At 46.9% G+C, this 20,646-nt stretch overlaps 1 protein-coding gene across 14 annotated transcripts in view; it reads left to right on the top strand.

Moving 5' to 3' along the window:
- Nucleotides 1–20,646, top strand: part of Ppfibp1 (PPFIA binding protein 1) — a 126,065-nt gene that overhangs the window by 25,560 nt on the left and 79,859 nt on the right. For 13 of the 14 annotated variants that reach the window (XM_060384506.1, XM_060384511.1, XM_060384512.1 and 10 more), the window contains one exon: nucleotides 18,160–18,243. The gene's annotated coding sequence lies outside the window, so the exon portion shown is untranslated. Of the gene's footprint in view, nucleotides 1–14,379; nucleotides 14,498–18,159; nucleotides 18,244–20,646 lie in introns of all 14 variants that reach the window. The other variant, XM_060384507.1, reaches the window with a different exon arrangement.

Below are 20,646 nucleotides of genomic sequence, written 5' to 3' on the forward strand. Positions count from 1 at the left end.
TTGAATTATGAATGATGAATACAGAATATTCTGGAATTAGCAGCTTGCTTAGTGACTAAAGCTGCGTCCTGAAGACGTGTTGCTACTGGGATGAAGTATTTTCTTGGCATAATGTAATCCTTTGTGGTTGATAGGCTAATTGTAAGATCTGCTCGGGAAACGAAACCTTTAACACAGGCTTTTAATTTCTCACACCATGACTGTAAATTAATTTCTGACACACATGTAAACGGCTAACAGTATTTTCTTTAGCCACTCAAAGGAGAAGCGTCCATTCTGTGTATGTTAATGAGATGTGTCAATATTTTACAAAAGAAGTACTGTCGAACTTGGTGCTTTGAGCTTTGTTTCCACTCTCTGCCAATGACAGTATTTGCTGGCACAGAATGGAAAAACTGGTTTTGCAGTATCACTAGACAGCCACTGCCACAGTAATAGCCAGAAAGGGATGAGAGACCAAATCCCAGCTGCATAGACTTTGTTTTAAAGCCTTGGTGGGTAATTAGGTTATGGGAATGGAAAATGGAGATTTTTTTGTTTTTCTTTATTTTTTTTTTTTTTCAAGAGAGGGTTTCTCCCTGTGGCCTTGGCTGTCCTGGACTCACCCTGTAGACCAGGTTGGCCTCAAACTCACAGAGATCCACCTGCCTGTCTCTCTGACTGTTGGGAATAGGTGTGCGCTACTGAGCCCAGGGCTGCAAATTCTTGGGTTTATTATTTCTTGTTTTACGGTGCATTGTCCTTTCTTACTGAGGTCAGGAAGGCTGAGAGAGCTCCGACTGCTAATCCTGGGCTGGGAAGGAGAGAATATGCTGACTGACAGAGTGACCCAACAGACCACCTCACTTTATGCATTAGTTTTCAACAAGACTTCTTAGAGTGATGCAGAGCGCGTATATTTGCTGGGGTGAGGAAAGGACTGTGAATCAGAACTCAGCGGTGAGTATCTGCCTATCCAACCCAATCCGTGTCCTCTTGTGGGGCTTCCTGTATACCTCAGTGGCTTGGATTTTATTTCTTTAGTTTTGAAAGCTGAAATTGTGTTGAGTTCTCTTCTGTGAAAATCCCTCATGACTGGCTTCATATTTATTTAGGAAAAAATGAATCTTTTTCGTTGCTTCATTTATTTATTTAGTTTTTTTTTTTTTTTTTTTTTTTGAGGCAAGGTTTCTCAAGTAGCCCTGGCTTGCTCTGTAGACAGGTTGGCTTTGAATTCAGAGATCTGCCTGTCTCTGCCTCCCAAGTGCTGGTATTATAGTTGTGCACCACCATAACCCGGTGTTTGATTTATTTTTAAATTAATGAGTAAATGATAAACTTCTTTTCTCCTATAGATCTTCTTTTTTGTATCAAATTGAGAGTTTGGGGAATAACACCATGGTGATATTAGTGTTTGCTTTGACAGAGGGAAGGGGTGATCTGAAGAGTTAACAGTAGGGCTGACAGGCACAGGGCTGGAAGATATTTATCACGGATGTTCACCAGGCAGGTCACATCTACTGCTTTAGAAGTCTGCCTTTTGCCAGGAGGTGGTGGCATACACCTTTAATACCAGCACTTGGGAGGCATGGGCAGGTGGATCTCTGTGAGTTCAAGGCCAGCCTGGTCTACTTTGTGAGTTCCAGGACAGCCAAGGCCACACAGGGAAACCCTGTCTCAAAGAAAACAAAACCAACCTCAAACAACCCCGCTGCCTTCTGTATATTGTGTGAGTGCTGCTCTTGCCTCTTAGCTAGTAGGGAAGTGGCCTGCCAAGTAGGCGTCATGCGCTTCGCCCACTAAGTACTCAGGGGCACGTTCCTGGAGGTTTTGTACTGGAGATGAGAGATTCAGACTTATTGGGCACAAACACACGATTATGGGAACATGAGCTGCCTTCTGTGATCCCCGGGAGAATTCCCACTGTCCGGAGCTCTAAGTGGAGCCTCTAGCTGTGCCTTGAGTGTGAGCTGAGTCATTTGCGTGTGTAAGCGCTTTGTTAGCATGCTCATGCTGTTCCTCACACTTTGTGATCTTCCTACGATCTGTGCTTCTCTGAAAGTGTTTGGTTCTCAGAAAGTGCTATTTTAAAACAAGGCTGCTTGCAGTCAGACCATCTGTGCAGAAATGGACAGAGCTACTCTTCTCCCCTCTTCCCAGGGGGACAGCAATACAGGAAGTTGGTTTATGTGTGTGAACACTTACATGTGTGAGGCTGAAGGTTGATGGATGTGTTCCTCAATCACTCTCCACTTTTTTTTTTTTTTTTAATATACAGGGTCTCTCACTGAACCTGGGGCTCATCATTTTGGCGAGCCCCAGGGTTCCTCATTTGCCCCTTTCCGGGTCTGAGATTACAGGTTCACGCTGCTGTCCTGGATTTATGTAGGCGCAGTGGATCTGATCCTTATGATGATACAGTAAACACTGCAGAGCAGTCTCTTCAGCTCTACTTATAATGTTTTTTAACTGTTACCAAATATGTACAAAAAGATCATCGATGGCAAATTCTGATAATTATAACAGCTTAATTTCTTCATTAAACAAACATACCTCTTAGCTGAGATTTTCTCCTGTTTCCTGAGGCCTGAGGGGTGTGCTGGCCTAGGAGGGAGAAGTGAGCGGAGTAACACGGGCAAAGCCCTCTGCTATCTTACAGCTGGACTGTAGGGATACCTGTGGTATTAGAAAGCCTAATTATAGGTACGCCTCATGGTGTAATTATACGCTTCTCCTTCCAGACATGAAAATTAAATAGTGAAGTTTCTATACGCATACATAGCATCAGTGTGAAGAAACCTGCTATTTCCCAACATGAAAAATAAGTGTAAGTGGGCCAAGTTGACGTTCTCCAGCAAGGGCACATAGACTAGGAGATGGTAAAGTCATTTATCCTTCTTCCTCAAAACCCCAAACACTGTAATTGTCCTTTCAACCAGAGCGTCAGATGCCCACGGCCAAGGCTCCCGCCCTGACAGGACAGCCTGTGCAGGGCTTTCCCTCTGTGCAGAGGTCAGGTCTGCACACCGGCCCACTGCACGTCTGTGTGCCGGAACCCCATCACTGACCTGTGCAGAGGTCAGGTCTGCACAGCGGCCCACTGCACGTCTGTGTGCCGGAACCCCATCACTGACCTGTGCAGAGGTCAGGTCTGCACAGCGGCCCACTGCACGTCTGTGTGCCGGAACCCCATCACTGACCTGTGCAGAGGTCAGGCCTGCACAGCGGCCCACTGCACGTCTGTGTGCCGGAGCCCCATCACTGACCTGTGGACCTTTTACAAAGAAAATGAGTAAGTCTGGGTGGGTGGAGCTGTTCGCAAGTAACCCTGACAGCACGAAGAGAGAATTCCTGGTAATTTTGGCACATTGAGGAAAGAGCTTTACCTTCACTGTTAAGTTTCAGTGGCAAGGCCTGTGGGAAAGGCTAACAAGCAGGGCAAGCATGTTTGTGTGCAGCTGGTGATGTGCTTACTCCATGCACTGACCTCGTAGAGAGTAGGGAAGGGAAGAGAGGAGTCTGGGCGGAGCACCCACATTTCTCTAGGAATGGCAGAGGGCTCTTAGGGAAAACAAAGTGTGAGGTATCACTCCAGACTTGCTCCTTCTGCCTGCCTTATAGCCTTTTCTTTATAAAAACAGATTTCACCATTCTTTGTTGTATCCTCCCCATTCCCCAGTCCACTTCCTCTGCCCACTGTATCCCCGCTCCCTGTCATTTGGCATCTGCTTTTAGACCTGTGCAGTTGGGCTGATGCTGCCTGTTGGAGCCAGCTGATTTTCATCATGCGCTGGAGCCACAGTTGCTGTGACTTCATGTCAGCAGCGCACAGCGCTCTTCCATCTTCCACTCTTTCCCTGAGCCTTGACTGGTGATACACAGGTCCCAGTTAGGGCTGAGCACTCGTGCCTCATGGCAGGAAACTTCATGGAGTCTCCCTAACATTTATGTCAGCCTTACCTTTGCTCTGCTTTCTGAGTAAAAGTCATCAGGGAATTTAAAAAGAAAAAAATGCATATATATAATTATGAATTCTTGGAGAATTTCATATATGTACATAGTATACTTTGATAATATTAACCCCTTACTCCTCCTAACTCTTCCTAGATTTCCTCCCCCAGCTCTGCCTCCCAGCTTTGTTTTTTTAAAGATTGTATTTTAATTTAACTCGTGTATGTGTTTGTGTCTTTGTGAGTGCATGCTACATGTGTGTGGGTGCCTGTGGAGGCCAGAGGCATTGGATTCCCCTGGAGCCAGAGTTGCAGGTGCTTTTGAGCCTCCTGGTAAGGTGCTAGGAGGGAGTCAAGTTCAGGTCGCCTGGAAGAGCAGCGTGCTCTCGGTAGCTCAGCCCTCTCCAGTCCTCCTCCTCTCTTCTTAACCCCTGAGTTCAGCATGTGCTGCCCATATGCTCAGGTGTGGAGTGTGAGGGCTTTGCTAGGGGCCACACTCTTAGAGAAGCTGACTCCCAGAAGCCGTCAGCCGTCAATAGCTCGTCAGCCGGGGCATTGGGTTCCCTTGCTGGGATGTGGACCGGCTGGATCTTGTGCAGCTGCTGGGATGTTTTGTCATGCCCAGAAGGTGCTGTTTCTCTAGTCTTTCCGGATTTCTGGCTCTTAAAACCTTTCTTATCCCTTTAAAAATGGTTCCAGTGTCTCTGGAAGGAGTAGGGAAATGGTGTCATAGTCTCTGGAAAGACAGCTGGAAACTCTCAACAGGTGGTTTGGTCTAAGGCTAGATCAGGTGTGTGAGAATTGGGCATGGTGATGCATCTTGGGAATTCGGGGCTCCGGACACGTGCCATCTCCTTGGCATGAGGCAGGGCGTGCTGCCATTTCTTGTTTCCCTGACTTTTCCAGTGGGTGTTCCCAGAGGAAACTTCCTTGTTAAAACACTTGGCATCGGATGACTTTCACATTTCAGTTATTCAGATTTTTGGAATATTTGTGTAGATTTTTGGACTGAGCATCAAGAGTGCACAAACTTTCAGAGTATTTTAGATTTGGGCGGGGCTGTTCAAGTTATACCACAGTTTTTAGTACTGAAAAAAAGCTCTTGTTACCTTACGTGTCCTAGATTGTTAAAAAGATTGCTTTACTTTCACTAAAAAAACCCACAATTTGGAGGTTTTCTTGTCTTAATGAAGTACATTTTAAAAATTGTGTCTGTGTGTGTTTGTGCATGGGTGCATCACAGTACATGTATGAAGAAGATCAGATGGTATCTTGACGGCATTGGTACTCTCCTGTGGGTTCCTGGGATTGCACTCAGATCGTTAGGGTGGTCTCAAACACCTTTACCCACGGAGCCTTCTCTAAAGTCCCCACGCTCACTTTAAAGACAAGAGAACCGCTTCTGAGTCCGTTTTCATTATGAGAGGAAGTAGCGGATCCTGGAAGCCGGGCCTCGAGGCTGCCATCTCAGGGAGCGGGGGCGAAGCGCTCATTCCTGTCTCCGCTCATGGCCGTCAGACCACCTGTTGGTGGAGCTCTGGAGAAGTCTGTTTAATTTGTGATTTCAGGTATGTGCTTTAAGGACATTAGTGGGCTCGTGGGATATGTAGAGCTCAGAGTTCGGACCCAGGGGAGCCAGCTGTAAGCCGCTTCCTTCTGGTTCTCCAGGGCCGTGTAAGCCTGGGGTGCTGTGCTTTGTAAGCATGGGCTTCTCTTCTCAGCTGGAGGGGTGTACACAGCATTCTGCATGTGAGAAGGTCAGTGTACTTTCTGCCCGAGAGTAAGTCAATAGGGCAGCTTAAAGACAGTCTTCGTACCTTAAGCATTTGCCTTGGGGCTCAGAGGTGTGGCACAGTGGTGTGGGACACTTTAATGTGCAAGGCCAGGGGCTTCATCCCTGGCATTAAAGCAGACAGAACAGAACACACCCATCCGGGTCATTGCACAAGTACAGGGCTTTGAATTTACTTCAGCACGCTTTACCAAGTCTCATCTTGTTTTCACTGTATTTTCTAAATGAGGAAAGAAGTCGGGTGTAGTTGATTTCTAGAGACTGAATATTAGTGAGGGAGTGAGGCTAATTTGCACGGTTAGCTTTTCCCTTTTGGGCTTTCCTTCAGAGGCTCCACTTGATCCTCCCCTAGCCTTGATGTGTCTGTCATCCAGTAGTTTGCACAGCTATGGTTTTCAACTGCCAGAAAACCTGCAGGGGAGTCTTCCTGCTTTCCAGTCCCCTTCCTTTCTTGTCTTTGCCCTCTTCTTTGCATTTCCTCTGCCTTCTCCCAGGCCACCAGCCCTGTCAACCTCTTTTCTAGGTGTTGGTAATGGCCAGTGTCCTCACAGAGGTCCTGCCTGGCACCCTGGATGCTTTTGTCTGGTTTAATGTCATGGCTGCCCTGTTCCTCTGCTTCTAGATCGTGGCTTCTGCTAGGCGGAGTGACAGTTGCTCTCTCTCCTTGGCAGAGGGACAGACAGCTCTTGACTTCCTACCTACTTTCTTGAAGCTGTTAGGATTTCCTCCCCATAATTTTTAAGTCTCTTTCTGCAGTCCCCACTTAGTCTCTAAGGACAATGTCATTTCCTTTTATTGAAAAGATCCAGGCCAGGGGTCACAGATTCAAATGCCAGCAGGAGACGTTGAGATTACTAAATTAAACGAGGCAGGGGCTGTAAGTGTGGCCTGTGTGTGTGTGTGTGTGTGTGTGTGTGTGTGGTGACCTTTGCTCCATGGGAGCTTGGGCCTTATTCCCTCTTATTGTTTTCACTGAAAAACTCAAATGTCTGCTTTTCTGTGTGAAGTCTGATCATGTTGAAATCGTAGTGGTTAGCCACCAACTGAACAGGCAGATGGTCACCTAAATGCCGGACCTTCACTTTCCTTTGCCACCTCAGCCTCTTTCCCTCATTTGTCACCTTTCTTTGTCTTCAAGGTGTTCTGTGTTTCCTGTCCCAGGGATGTAATTCTTTGTTGATGGCTTTTTCTTTTCTCTGCAAAAACACTTAAGCTGTCCCCTTTACTCGTGCTTTCTCGATACTCTCTGTGCTTGCGCTGTTGGTCCTGGTGGCCCATCTCAACTTTTGGAATGCGAATCTTTCCGTCACCTCTTCCCCAGCCCAGTCCTTTGCCTTCGTCCTCAGGAGGACCCCATCTTGTCTCCATCATGGCCAATTGAATTTTGTAGTGCTTTGCACTGGTTTGGTTGGTTGGTTGATTGAGACGAGGTCTCAGACAGCCAGTCAGGCTCTCTCAGTACCTATGTAGCCAAGGCTTCCTTTGAACTCCTGACCCTTCTGCCTCTGACTCCGAAGCGCTGTGATTACAGGTGGTCACCACTATTCTCGGCTGTTGCCTTTACTTCTTTACATTTTTTGCACATATGAATTGTGCAAACAAACCAGTATGCTTCATTGTGCATTTCCATAGACATATAGAACAGACTTTTACTGTACGTCTCTGTCTCCTCTCTTAATCGCACATCCTGTCTTTTCCTTATTCCTTTACAGCCCCAGGATCTCCCCACTCCTTCATGCTTTTTCTGAGTCGAGCTCTTACTTTCATGACTTGGTCTTGAGCTTCTGAGACTTTGCCAGCTTGAACTTTCACCTTTGAACATAACTTTTCCACCTGTTTTTCCTTGTTCCCATCACTGTATCCCAAGTATGGTATCAGCACTGTTTGCTGTACTTTTGCTATTGGTGCCTCTGGCTCAGCTCCATCTCTTGGAATGGGGCTCCCTTCATCTCCCTCACGCCTACCCAGCTCCTCTTCCACAATTTCAGTGACGTTTTCCTTCTAAAACGTAGAAACTGCCATCTCTATCTTCCTTTGAAGGCTTTCACTTTCAAATTAGCTTATAGGTGGTTTCTCCTTGTCTTCTCTACTTTCTCATGTATCCATATTATCTGTGGAAAGTGCAGCTCTGGCCAGGCTATTCCTTGGCCTAGAAAATCCCAGAGAGCTGTGTAGCGCTTTTTTTTCCCCCAATGATACTTTATTTGGGTTCTTTATCTCTTTCCGTCTTCCAACCCTTCTTCCACCCTAATCCCTTCCAACACCCCAACACAAGGTAGGAGAGACAGAAGATTAGAGGGGAGAGGGGCATTGAGATCTTTTTAGATGACTTCCTGCTAATTAGGGGCATTGAGTTCCTTGGGGCAAGTCCAGTCTTTGTCTCGTCACAATATCTCCAATTTCTTCTTGTTCTTTCTCTCAACCACTTAACAAAAATGGCAACACCACCAGCAGGATCAGGAACTAGCAGGAGGGACAGTTGTGCCTCCTCCGTTGGGGTTCTGGTGGTTTTAACCTTCTCTAGAGTTCCCAGAATTAAACTATCTTAGCTGGCAGAATCACACCCCTGCCAGAGCACGCATGAGGCAAATAGTCAGCTGCTGTGGACAGTCTGAGGCAGCCTGTCCCACACGTGGGATTAAAACAAAAACATGTTTGCATAACAGAACTAGGTTTTTGGAGGCGGCGGGACCCTCACCACAGGGTGAGTTAGCAAAATTGCTTGCACTGCTGTAAGTGTCTCTCTAGACTCTTCTCCCACGTCCCTCCAGACAAGTTGTGCTCCAGCCCGCTGGAACCATGGCTCTTCCATTTGGCATGGTGCTTCTGTTGTTTTCCATGGCTGTTTTTCTTCTCGTTTCTTCCAACCCTCTCTTAGCTACATGGAATTCTACATTGTTTACACAGCTTTCTAACCAGCAGTTCTCATCTGTGGAGATGACATCGTTGAGGGTCACATATCAGATCTCCTGCATAGCAGACATTTACATTACAGTTCATGACAGTGGCAGAAATACAGTTTTGTGGGAGCAGTGAAATAATTTTATGGCTGGGGTCACACCAGGACCTGTGTTAACGGGTCAGTGTTAGGAAGTTGACAGCCACTGCTCTAACACATCCTGCCTTCTGTAGTTGGCCCTATAACTCTAGTTGGTTGTGAGCTACTGTTCCATTCTTGCTTTCTTAGCTTTTCTTCTGTGCATTTTTAATGACACCTGTCCTTCTATTGCATAAGTTTACTTTGCAGAACATTAAGAAACCTCTAAGTCTCTATCTTAGAGAGGTAGGTTCTATGCTCTTTTCATTTTATTCCCAGTGGAGAGTGTAATGATAAGTGCTAAGGACTGAATACAAGTTTTAAATGAAAATTCTAACAGTTAAAACATAAGACCATTGAATTTTTTTCTCTTTCCAAGTCAGCAGATTAGAATTCATGAATGCCATACTTGGCACATGACAAGCACTTGGTCAAAGAAAAAACTTCTTTGTCCATGACTTGAATGCTTCTTATATATTGAAGATCAGTTCCATGACTGTGTTCAAGGACCGCTGTTTGCAGACTGTGCAAGACATATTATCCTATAGCAGGGCCGTGCCATGCTGGACAGGAAATGGATCTAGTAGTGTACAAAACATTAATGTCTCCAGCTTTTAATATTTTTAGCTTTGCCTTTTCTTTCAGTTGATAACAATTTTAGTGAGACTATAATTGTGTGTGCTTCCTTGTTTTAGAATTGTTTTTCCTTTATCTTTTTCCATTTTCATGCATGTTTGTGTGTGTGTGAGCATGTTTGCATTATGGTGTGTATGCTTGCATGTGTGCATGGGCACACATACGTGTGTGTTTGTGTGTGTGTGTGTGTGTGCGCACGTGCGCGCGTGCGTATGCATGCGTGCCCGCACATGTGCATACATGAGGGGCCTGAAGTTGATGTCAGGAATCATTGTCCGTCTCACTCGCTGAGGCAGGCGCTCTCAGGCACACCCAGAGCTCACTTGTGTGGCTGCCTGCCTTGGAGAGCTGCTTCTGTGGACCTGGTTCTGCCTTGCCAGGCAAGAGTTACAAGCAGCCACTACCTTGCTTCTGCCCCTCATGGTGTGTTGAGCCATCTCCCCGGTCCTATTTCACGTGATAATACAGTGATCCTGAACATTTTAGTTTATTTATGTACTTCTTTTTGAAGTTGTTCAGCACTGAGGAGGTTAATTTATGTTGTTTTCTTGCTATTCTCATGTATGTGTGCATGATACGTGTGTGCACACGTGTGGCAGTCAGAGCATGCCTTTGTGAAATCAGCTTCTTCTGGTCACGTGGTTCTGCTGTGTGGAGTCAGCTTGGTTGAAGACAGTGACTTCGGCTCACTTGCTCTTGCCCCTGACCACACATAACAGGCGACCGGAGAGCACAAAGGAGGGGGCACTCTGTGGAAAGGTGGGAGGTGTGTGTGTCCTAGGTGGAGGACATAGATCACAAGGAGTGTGTCCTGTGCACGGTACCTCCCCAAGGGCTCCCTCCTGGCCACCATCCCTCCATGGACTGACACCTGACACTGTGAGACAAGAAGAGGTGCCTGACAGTGACACACCGTTCATGTCATGAACTCTTGGGAATTCCTCAGGGCCTGTCCTACCTCCTGTCCTGACAGGGGGATCTCAGGTGAGGCCTTTGGTTTACACTGTAATCTTAGCACTCAGGAGGCTGAGGAGGAAGGATCAGACTTCAAGACCAGTTACAGTAAATAGTGAGTTTGAGGCTAGCCTGGCCCACAGGAGCCCTTTTGTTCAAAAACAAAACAAAAAACCCAGATTAATGGACAGATTAGACATAGAGATGATTTCCATCTTTTCATAAAAGTAACATCATTGTAAAGACTATTTGCACCTATCTGAATCATTTGTCCAGCTTTAAGCTTAATGTGGAACTAGTCAAGGCTGTTACATATTTAAGACTTTTAGAATCCATTGCCCGTTCTCAATTTGCCCTACTGTACAAGCATGTAAAAATTTGTCCTCTTCTAAAATGGAGAGAGAGAGAGAGTGACGACATAAAAATTTCCTAAAGAGTTGGAGAACGTGAGAAAGCTTTGGGGTTGACCTTGGCTGGTATGGTTTTAAAAAGTGGGCTAGTCTTTTTCTTGTGGTAAATAAAGCCTTTCATGTTAGGGGTGGCTTGTAACTCACCCACATTTTGTTATCTCCCTCATGAGTGATTGGTAGGTGTCTTGTGGGTAGGAAATGTTTTCTCTTGTATCCTCCTTAGAACTGTGATGGAGTCTCTTGAGGTTGCAGAGTTTACTTGCTGTGTGTGTCTCTGTCTTCCGTGAAAGCGGAATTTAAAGGGAGGACAGCTGTCGGGCCAGCAGCGATCCCGTCCTGAGCGGGCTGCCCCCTCCAGATCTGTGGTGACCTCACTGGGGCCTGGCTGCTGCTGTGTGGAGTTCTGCCGACATGATGATGTGTTATGTGGCAGAGATGTCACTGCTGTCGCCAGTGCCTTTAGCCATGTAAATGGAGCCGTGCTGAGGGGACCTAGCACGTTCACTTTGGGCTTTGTAAGATGCCCTTGCAGAAGGGTGTGCTGGTGTTTGGTGGAAGAGCTGGATTCTGCAGAATCCTGGGTGTAGTGGTGCTGTGTTTGGTGTGGCAGGATCATGTCTTCCTTGTTTCAGTGGGGACCGAGCGTATTTCACTGTGTTTGTGGGATACTTTCTCTCTGAGTGTGTGATGACTGTCAGCCACATGTCTGTACCTCCCTCCCTCCACCTGTGCTGGCAGTGTGGCCATCTCTGATGTTCGAAGTGCACAGTCCAAGACAGTGTCTTAGCTTGCGAATCACTGTTACTGCACTGTCAGGAAGTTTGCGTTGTCTGTTATGATTCACGTTGTTTCGGTGCTTTGTTACATGAAGTTTATGCATAGTCTTATGCGTGTGCCACAGACATGGATAGACTCAGAATCTGAGCTGTGGTCACCCCATGTGACTGTGCCACATAGCCATACGTGTGCGCGTTGCGTATGGCTTTGTGGTAGACTTTGTCATCGCCAGGTCAGGCAGAACTTTCAGAGGGCAGCAGTGCTTCTGTTCCCAAGCTGCTTAGGAGCTTTGAATTAGATGCTTTCTTGGGGTTAGGGAGAGACTTTTCAGTACTGACAAATAAAACAAGTCATTATTAACCACCCCAAATAGGAATGCGAAGCAGCATTCGGATGTGAAAACATGTGCGTTCTTTGTGATGTCCTCGGGGCAGAGGCTGTTTATTTACTTGAGAAAGGGTCTCTCTGTGCAACCCTGGCTGTCCTGGAACTCACTGTGTAGACCAGGCTGGCCTTGAACTCATGGAGATCTGCCTGCCCCTGCCTCCTACAGCCTGGATTAGCGGTGTGCTCCGCCATGCCCAGTGTCATTCTCTGGTGTTAAAGCTCAGTGATTGTGGTGAACCTGTACACGCGCTTTCAAAGCTGGAGGAAGAGTCCAGGCTCTTCGTCCAGCTTCAGGCTTGAAAACGTGCTACAGAGTATGAGCATTTGGTCCCCCTCTCTTCAGTGTTGTGCTTTTCAAGTGTTACTTATTTTATATGTGTGGTTGGTTTTGTTTTCCCTGCGTGTGTGTGTGCACCATCAATGTAGTATTCACCGAGGCCAGAAGAAGGTGTGAGATCCCTGGGGCTGGCGTTACAGAGAGTTGCGAGCTGGCATGACGGTGCTGAGAACTGAACCCGGCTGCTCCGGAAGGACAGCTAGTCCTCCTAACTGCTGAGCCATCGCTCCGACTCCAGTGTTTTTGTTTTTTGAAGCAAAGGACCATGACTTTCTGTACTGCTCAACTTGATCTTCAGTTTCCGCGCTAGCGTTGGCTTTCTGCCTGTCCTACAGAGAAATAGTTTTTAAGTCTGCTCTTCGGCAGAAAGCACAGCCGTGCTGGATACAGAGCTGTTAGTGGCTGCTTGGGAGGACCCCGTGTAACTATTCACACAGCCCGTTGCTCCTCTCACTGTGAGAAGCAGACCAGCTCTGTCTACACGGCGAGAGGAGCTTCTCAAAACCAACCTGTTCCCAGTACAGAAGGGCACTGGTCACATGAGGTGGCACACTTCCTCCAGAGATCCCAGAGAAGGCTGGAAGTGACTCAGGAGGGGGCTTCTTCCTGTGCACGGAGGGGTGTTAGTGACCCCATCAACCTTTTTTCTAGGCCACAATGAGCCACTTTGTCTCTGTCACCGTGTGTTCACCTCCCCAAGTGGAAGCTTCATGGGAACAATGTGACCAGGTGTTACACGTCTGGAAACCGTAGTGTCTCTCTGGTAGATGTCATGCTGAAGAGCCTAAGCCTCCCGCAGAGTGCCAAGATCCATGTTGGCCAGTTTTGATTCTTTGATTTCTTAGACAGTTAATATGGTGGCTTTTATGCTTCTGATACCCTAAGCTTAGGTCTGAGCACAGCACCACGAAGAATGGAAGCCTGTGGGGAAGGCCAGTTCACACTGCTTTCCGCGCCCGGCTCAGAGGGGCACTTTACTGTTCTGACAGCACTTACAGCTAATACGCCTTTGCGATTTGGCGGTGCTTTGTGTGGCCTGCTGACATTGGGTTGCTGCTGACATTGGGTCGCTGCCGCTATGGCGCAGAGATGAAGAGCGGGAGCTGTGCAGCCCGTTACCTGGGCTCTGGTCCTGGTCACCACGCACTGAGTAACCTTGGGCAGTGCGCTTAATCCCGCTGCCCAGTTCTTTGTTGAATTTGTTTGAGGCTTTTGCCTGAATTTTAAATTAACTAATTTTTTGTGTATTTACTAAAGATAAAGCTCTCGGTCTCTAGGATCTATTTTTCCAGCAAACATTAGTAACTAGTGTATCATAAGTGATGTAAATAACACAGCCAAAGGTTGGGTTAGATAGCAGGCAGTGTCAGTGAACTGGGACTGATTTTTTTTTTTTTCTTATTCCAGGAGGGTCACTGAAGCAGCTCTAGAGTACAGAGGAACAATTTTTTTCTTAAAGGGCCTAAACAGCTTATACTTGCCACCAACTTAACGTCCCTGTAAGTTAGTCAGATTCTGGCATTGCATTTTACAAGCAGCAGCTATGGATGGTATGTAGACACGTGGCCATAGCGGCATTCCAAGCAAAATTCCACTTACCAAAGTACGTGGCTGTGCTGGTTATGTGAAGACCTCTGCCCTGGGCACTTGAGTCATGTCTGGTGCCCCACACCTGGAGCCTGGAGTGTTGAGAAGATGCCAGCTCCACGTCCTCATCACCACATAACCGTTTCGGGTCACCAGAAGAGCAGAGGGTCTTGGCCTAACAGTCACCAGTGTGTCCTTTTAAAGGGTGACATAGAAGCCACTTTCTCAAGGGCTTGGAGCATTTTCTTGAGATTTGAGCCTGAGGTTGTAGAAAGGATCAGGGTTTGTTTTGTTTGGTGGATACAAATAGAGACTGTTTAACTCTATGATCCACATAGAAAAGGTTTGTGAGCCAACTGAAAGCTATTTGTAATTGTGCCTGTTGGCACGCTGAGGGCTTTCTTCTAGGCATATTATTTATATGGTTTTGGACCTTTTATTTCTTATTTTTCAGTTTAATAATGAGCTCTTGTTTTAAAATTAGCCGTGCCAGTGGACCTTTCTGTGAGTGCTGACTGAGTTTGTATTTATAGTCTAGGTCTGTTTCTGAGGAAGTGACTAACGTCGCTTGCATTCCATTAAGGCTGAATAACAAAGACCATCTTTGAGTCCTGGAAACCGGGCCTATGATGAAAACTCAGAAAGCTGATGGTTAGTGTTTATCAATGTTTTTATGCATTCAAGACTGCTTGGGCCAGAGAATCAGAGCTTTGTGCTGAGGGCCAGGTTGGATACTGACTGCCCCTCAGTAATCCAGGGGGAATTTCTGTGGGCAGGTTCAGGCAGTGCTTAACTTTCTTGTGGTTCCTTTTTACTTAGATGTGTTAAAGGGGTTGTTACAAAGTGTAAGTGTAGACTTTTCCTCTCTTTAACGTATCTACCAGAACCCTTGATGTATATCCAGTAGAGATATACTGATGGGGTGGTGGTGGGACCCAGGAAGTTACTGACTTAGCAAAATCTATTATGTCTAATTATTCTTTGTCACAGGCTGAGGCTTTTTTTTTGTGGTACTGTAATAAAATACTTGAGACTGAACAAGTTATAAAGGAAAAAAGTCTTCTGAGGGTAGGACTCAGCTTTGTATGCCTGGGCTTGTTCTTGTAGCCAGTGATGGTGGGCTGAAGGGTGAGCTGGTTCAGCCTTGGCTGCCTTTGGTTCTGGGATCCAGGCCAGAACTCACATTTTCCCAGAGGGACCCGGTAAAGATGGCGGTTGGGTCTGGGCCTAGAGCTCACTGTAGAGTGCTTGCCCAGTCCATGCTGGGGCCCTGGACTCATTCTGCAATATCGTTTTTTAAAAAGGAGAGAGGGGACGGGATGACGGTGTGTTTCACTGTGCTTTGCTAGCTCACCGGGTTTCACACTGGTGAAGTGGTCTTGATTGTTTGCTTTCATCGCTTCACTCCTCACAGGGCTTTGTGCTCTTAGCATCTGTTGCCTTTATCACTCCTGTCGATTGTTTGTCCAAGCAGCTCAGGGAGTCACTTTAGCTAAGGTGTACAGAATTATAATACAAAGGAAGGTAAAATTGCTCTGCCTGCTGTCACCCATGGCCACTGGCTCCTGGCTATTCTCAGAAGCGCCTGGCTGGCATTCCTACATGGTCGCTTTCAAAGCACACACATCTGAGAGCTCACAACCTCCTAAACATTAGCTCCACGGGATCTGACACCATCTCCACATGCGCACACACTCACAGGCACACACACATACTCTGCCTCTCTCTGTCTCTGTCTCTCTCTCACACACGCTCACACACATACACTCACATATATACACACACTCACACACATGTATAAATCTTTTAAAAGGGAAATAAATGGCTTATCAGTTGAACTTTAATTTTGGAGTGCAGCTTGATCTGAAATCAGGCTTGTCTGCATAACTGCCATCCACTGCGAAAGTGTGTCTATGAAGCCGACTTTAAGAAAAGCAAAATGAACAGATACTTCCCTGGTGGGATTGGATGAGGTGTGAGAAACTCCTTGAAGACCATCTGTACCTCCATTCAGGCCTGAAATGCCCTGGCCACAGTGTTCTGTTTCGGTGTTGGACCTGTTGCTGGCGCTCTTATAAAAGAGGAGGTGGAGAAAAGAATAAAAGTCAGTAAATACCTTCAGCCGGAGCGGGTCTTTGCTCCCCCTGGATCGGGCACGGAGGTTACTTTGTCCGTGTGTCTGGGGCGGGGGTATTGTATTCATACGCACTAATGGCGTTTCTTCCTTGTATATGAAGTATGTAAGAGAGGCAAGGGCAGCTGAAGTCAAGTCTTGCGATGTCACGTGTGGCCCGTGTGGCTGCTCTAGGACAGAAGCCTTCAGTAGCAGACATCTCCTTATTTCTCCTACCTTGACACCCACATCTGGCTCCATCTGTAGGACCCATGTGGACTCAGCAGGGTTAGAGAGAAAGTATTTGGGGCAATTCCATCTCCAACCTGTATGAGTTCCCCTCCCCTGCCATTACTCCCTAACCCAGGGCTTCCTAAACTTTCTGCCTGTCACCTGTTTCCAACCATGAAATTTTTACATCACCTGGGAAATAGGCACATGAAGTAGGTATACAGGTCAAACAGCTGTTTGACTTAACTGTCAAGGAATAAAAAATTCATTCCAGAGAGGTTCTTTGGTGCATATTAATGATTAAAGATTGGAAGGCTGACTATTTGGCATTGTAGGACATTGAGCATCTTAATGCTCACAAAACCCAGGATGCCTGAAACTTGTGAACTAGCACAAGGGGCCTTGAACTTGTGACTCTCCTGCATCTGCTTCTCAAGAATATTTTGATTTTATAGTCTTTAGTGCTGAGAATGCTCCTTCCTATAAGTATGGGAAATAAAATAGTCAATGTATGCTTGGGGCTATTTAAGAAAAATTTGAAATTCTGTTTTAATCCGAAGTCAAAAATCCATTTTAACCATAAAAAAAAAAAAAAATGAGATCCGAGCTAGCCATTCAACAGAAAGTTTAAAAACCAAGATCGTCTAAAGCTGCCGGTGTGCTGCTCTGTGCTGAGGGGTGGCGTAGGCAGGCTCTGGAAGCCTCTGTTCTCACTACTACAAGACCAGAAGGCTTTGTGTGCGTGCTGAAATGCTCAGCCTATAACATACATCGTCTTTTTAAGCTTCAACCTTTTAAAGGAGACTTTTTAATGTGAAAATGCATCAACAAATACACATATACTCACATTCACCCTCCCGCACATAAGGGGGGAACGGATACAGAAAAGCGAATTATGATAGGGTGTGTTTCCAAACTGCTTTCTTGACCTAAAATTATTCTTTTTTTTTTTCATGGTGGTTAAATGAATAAGCATGTAATTAATAGTGAAAATGTAAAGCCTGAGCTCCATGGCTTGGGAATGGTCATTCTAATGCTATAGATAGTCACTGAGATGCAGGGTTTGGAAATGGCCATGTGTTAGAATGGGTGACTTCCTTAAACCAGCTGTGTGTGTGTGAGAGAGAGAGAGAGACAGACAGACAGACAGAGACAGAGAGACAGAAAGTAGTTAGAATGAATTGATTTTATTTTAACAATCCCGAACCCGAGCTGAGGTGTCTCAGTCTGTGTCATGAGGGCATGTTTGGCAAAGGCTGTGCTGTGTGTTCACTGCTAAGGCGGGGTGGGGTCAAACAGTATGCAGTGAACTTCCAGAAACATTCAAACTTGTTGAGGTTTGAATTGATTCTTGGCCACTGTATATTCTGAACCAAATTTTCATGACTCTACATTCAGTTGTGTGTCCCAAGTCAGGTGTCTCCGTGGCTCTAAACAGTGTACCAACAGCTTGCATAGGAGTCAGCATTGTGGTGACCTAGACAGGTTCTGAGGGACACAGGATGTGCGCTTAGCCCACAGAAATGCTGAGCCCTGGTCTAAGAGGGGCTGGAGCACCCTGAGATTGCATCCAGCAGGGGAGCCTAGAACCAGTATCTGGGCAGATACAGACTGACAGATGACAAAACACGATTCATTTATTCATCCAACCGCTGTTCATAGAGGACCCGCCATGTGCCGAATATTTTGGTGATGATTTTAGCAGAAAATGTGTCTTTAAGGTGCTTTTGAGGCTGACTAGCCGAGGGGCACAGAGAGGTGCGGAGCCATAGAGGCAGAGGAAGAGGCGTGGGTGTGGGAGAGGAAGAAGGTGGCAGTCCTTTCTGTTTTACTAACCCTGGGATAGTAGCCTGATGTGCTCTGTTTATGTAGCAGTCTACCACCTCAGCCCCTTTTCTTGCTGTACTATGATTTTTGAAGTTTGACTATGATCTGAAGTTTGTGTTAACATAATTTTTATTTCTTTCAGTTCAGAACTTCTATGGATCAGTTTGCTAAGGACGTGCAAGATTGGAAGAGCTGAGAGAAATCAGCGTTGAACCTTTTTCTTAAGGTGAGTAGGCTTACCCCACAGCTGGTCATTTCTGGCGTCCTCACACCTGTAGTTAGCAGTCGGCACATCACATCTGAGAACTCAGGGCACCTCCCTCCTCACAAGCATCGAAGCGCAGCATGGTGAAAGTGGGCCTGTGCAGGTTTACACATGTCTCCTGGGCACTCAGCGACCCAGTCTTCGCCTGGCACCAAGTGGGCAACGCAGCATAGTCTCGCCCCCCGGCTTTGGCCTTCCGACCCTGTGGAGGCGTGTGTATGTGAGCGAGCACGGTGACCCTCCAGTGACCCCGCAGGCGGAGGAAGGGTCTTCATGCTATTTACTGGCCCCTCTCTCCCCATCCTCTGGCCAAGTGGTGGTGCTGTTGCTGAACATGTGCTGAGTGGTAAGCGCTTGACTGACCTGCTCAGACTTCCTCTGTAAGTTCTCATTTTGCCTCTGCCAGGCGCTCCTGACCTGCTGCCTCCCCCACCCCCGGGCACGTCCTGAGAATAAGCAGTAGACAGGTCAGTGGCTAAGTGGAGGGAGGACACAGAGGCAGAGTGTCCTGCCAGGCAGTGGGGTGCTGAGTGGACACACACTGACTTTGTGATCGGCACATCTTTAGTAGTGTTACAATGCTATTCCTACTGGGGGGTGCTGGCGAACACCTTTAATGCAGCACTTGGGAGCCAGAGGCCAGCCTGGTCTACAGAGTGAGTTCCAGGACAGCCTGGACTACACAGAGCTCCAAAATCAAAACCAAAGGCTGTGTAGTGGAGGCGCACACCTATACTCCCAGCACTTGGAGAAAGAGGCAGGTTGATGTCTGTGAGTCAGGGCCAGCCTGGTCTACAGAGTGAGCTCGATGACAGCCAGGGCTACGCAGAGAAACCCTGTCTGAAAACAACCAAAAATAAAACTGTAAACAAAACACAAAAGAACGCCATTCCTGTCATGGTGGTAGCAGGGCACTGGAGCCTTCTGTGGGGTGATGGTGACTCTAATGTGTGTAAGCCCTCAAGGAAGGAAAGGAGGGAGGTGCTTGCTTCTGAAGGAGCAGCTTTCTGTAGGCTGACAGAAGACGGTGGAGCAGCTAGCACATGGGGCTCCTGTTGTGCAAGGCTAAGGGCTGTGGGGGTTTTAGAGCATCCTGGGGTTTCACAGCCGTGAAGTAGGCATCGGGGCTCTGCGCCAGGCTCGTGTGTTTCCTGTCCTCTTCTGTTGTGGAATGAAGGAGTCCTTGTGAAATGCATATTCTCTGGGTTGTCATGTTGGAAGGCAGGTGCCTGCCTAAATTCTCAGGTTCTACATTGTAGTCACGGTGGCTAACAGTGTTCCATGTAGGTGCTGGCTTTGTTTCGTTGTTTAGATACTGAAGAAATATATGTTTAAGAGCATCATTTAAAATACTAACATTGCCATGTGTTTTAATTCTAGCACTTGGGAGGCAGGAACATGTGGATCTCTGTGAGTAGCTCAGCCTGATCTGTCTACATAGCAAATTCCAGGACAGCCAGGGCTGCACAGAGCCACCCTGTCTCAGACAACAACAACCCCTCAAATAAAATTTAATAAGAGCGTTACGGTGGCTGAGTCAGGGCGTGTCTGCCATCCTAGTGCCTGGGAGGTTGAGAGTAGGATTCTGCTTTTGAGGACGCTTTGGACTACATAGCTGGACCCTGTCTCCAGAAATAATTACGTTGAAATATCGGAGTACATGGAATTAATAAAATAAAAACAAGTGTTAGATTGTGCTTTTACTCTATCACTATGGCTGTCGTGAGCCTGACTGCAGGAGCAGCACAAGGAAGTAACATGTGTTCGTTTGGCTTGGGAGTAGTTCTTGCAGCTTGATACTGATAGAGTGTCATGTGCATAGGGGCACAGCTCGTGCCTTGGTTTCTGCTTTGTATATTCCTTGCTTTCTTGGCCAGGGACAGCCTGTTGTACCTGGTTATACTACTTCTGGGGTGGCTGGAGCCATGTGAGAGTGAGGTGGGGTCCCCGTCTTCCTGTGCCTTTGGCTTCTCTTCCTTGGCTTGAGAAAGGTGGTGGGATGAGATGGCTCCCGCCACACAGGCCTGCCTCTGCATCCGTGAGCACTCGGCTGTCACAGGCGGTCCCTGCCTTCAAACAGTGTCCCCCACCAGCCCATGCTTCTGTTCTGGTGTGCTGTTTTCTTCAGACCCCGTTGCCATCTTTATCGCTTTGTTTCCTGACTACCTTTTGTGGACCAAGCATACTTAGTGTGAATATATTTTACCAAAACAACAACAACAAACCAACGCTTGAACATTCCTAGTCTGAAATCTGAAGTTTTCCAGTACCTAACACTTCTTGAGAATGGTGCTAAGTTTGGATTTTGGAATCTTTAGGGGTATAGATTTTTGGATTGGGGACAGCCATTGGTAAAGTCTACAC

Source organism: Meriones unguiculatus, chromosome 5 (assembly GCF_030254825.1).
Source record: "Meriones unguiculatus strain TT.TT164.6M chromosome 5, Bangor_MerUng_6.1, whole genome shotgun sequence".
In the NCBI taxonomy this organism is placed as follows: Eukaryota; Metazoa; Chordata; class Mammalia; order Rodentia; family Muridae; genus Meriones; species Meriones unguiculatus.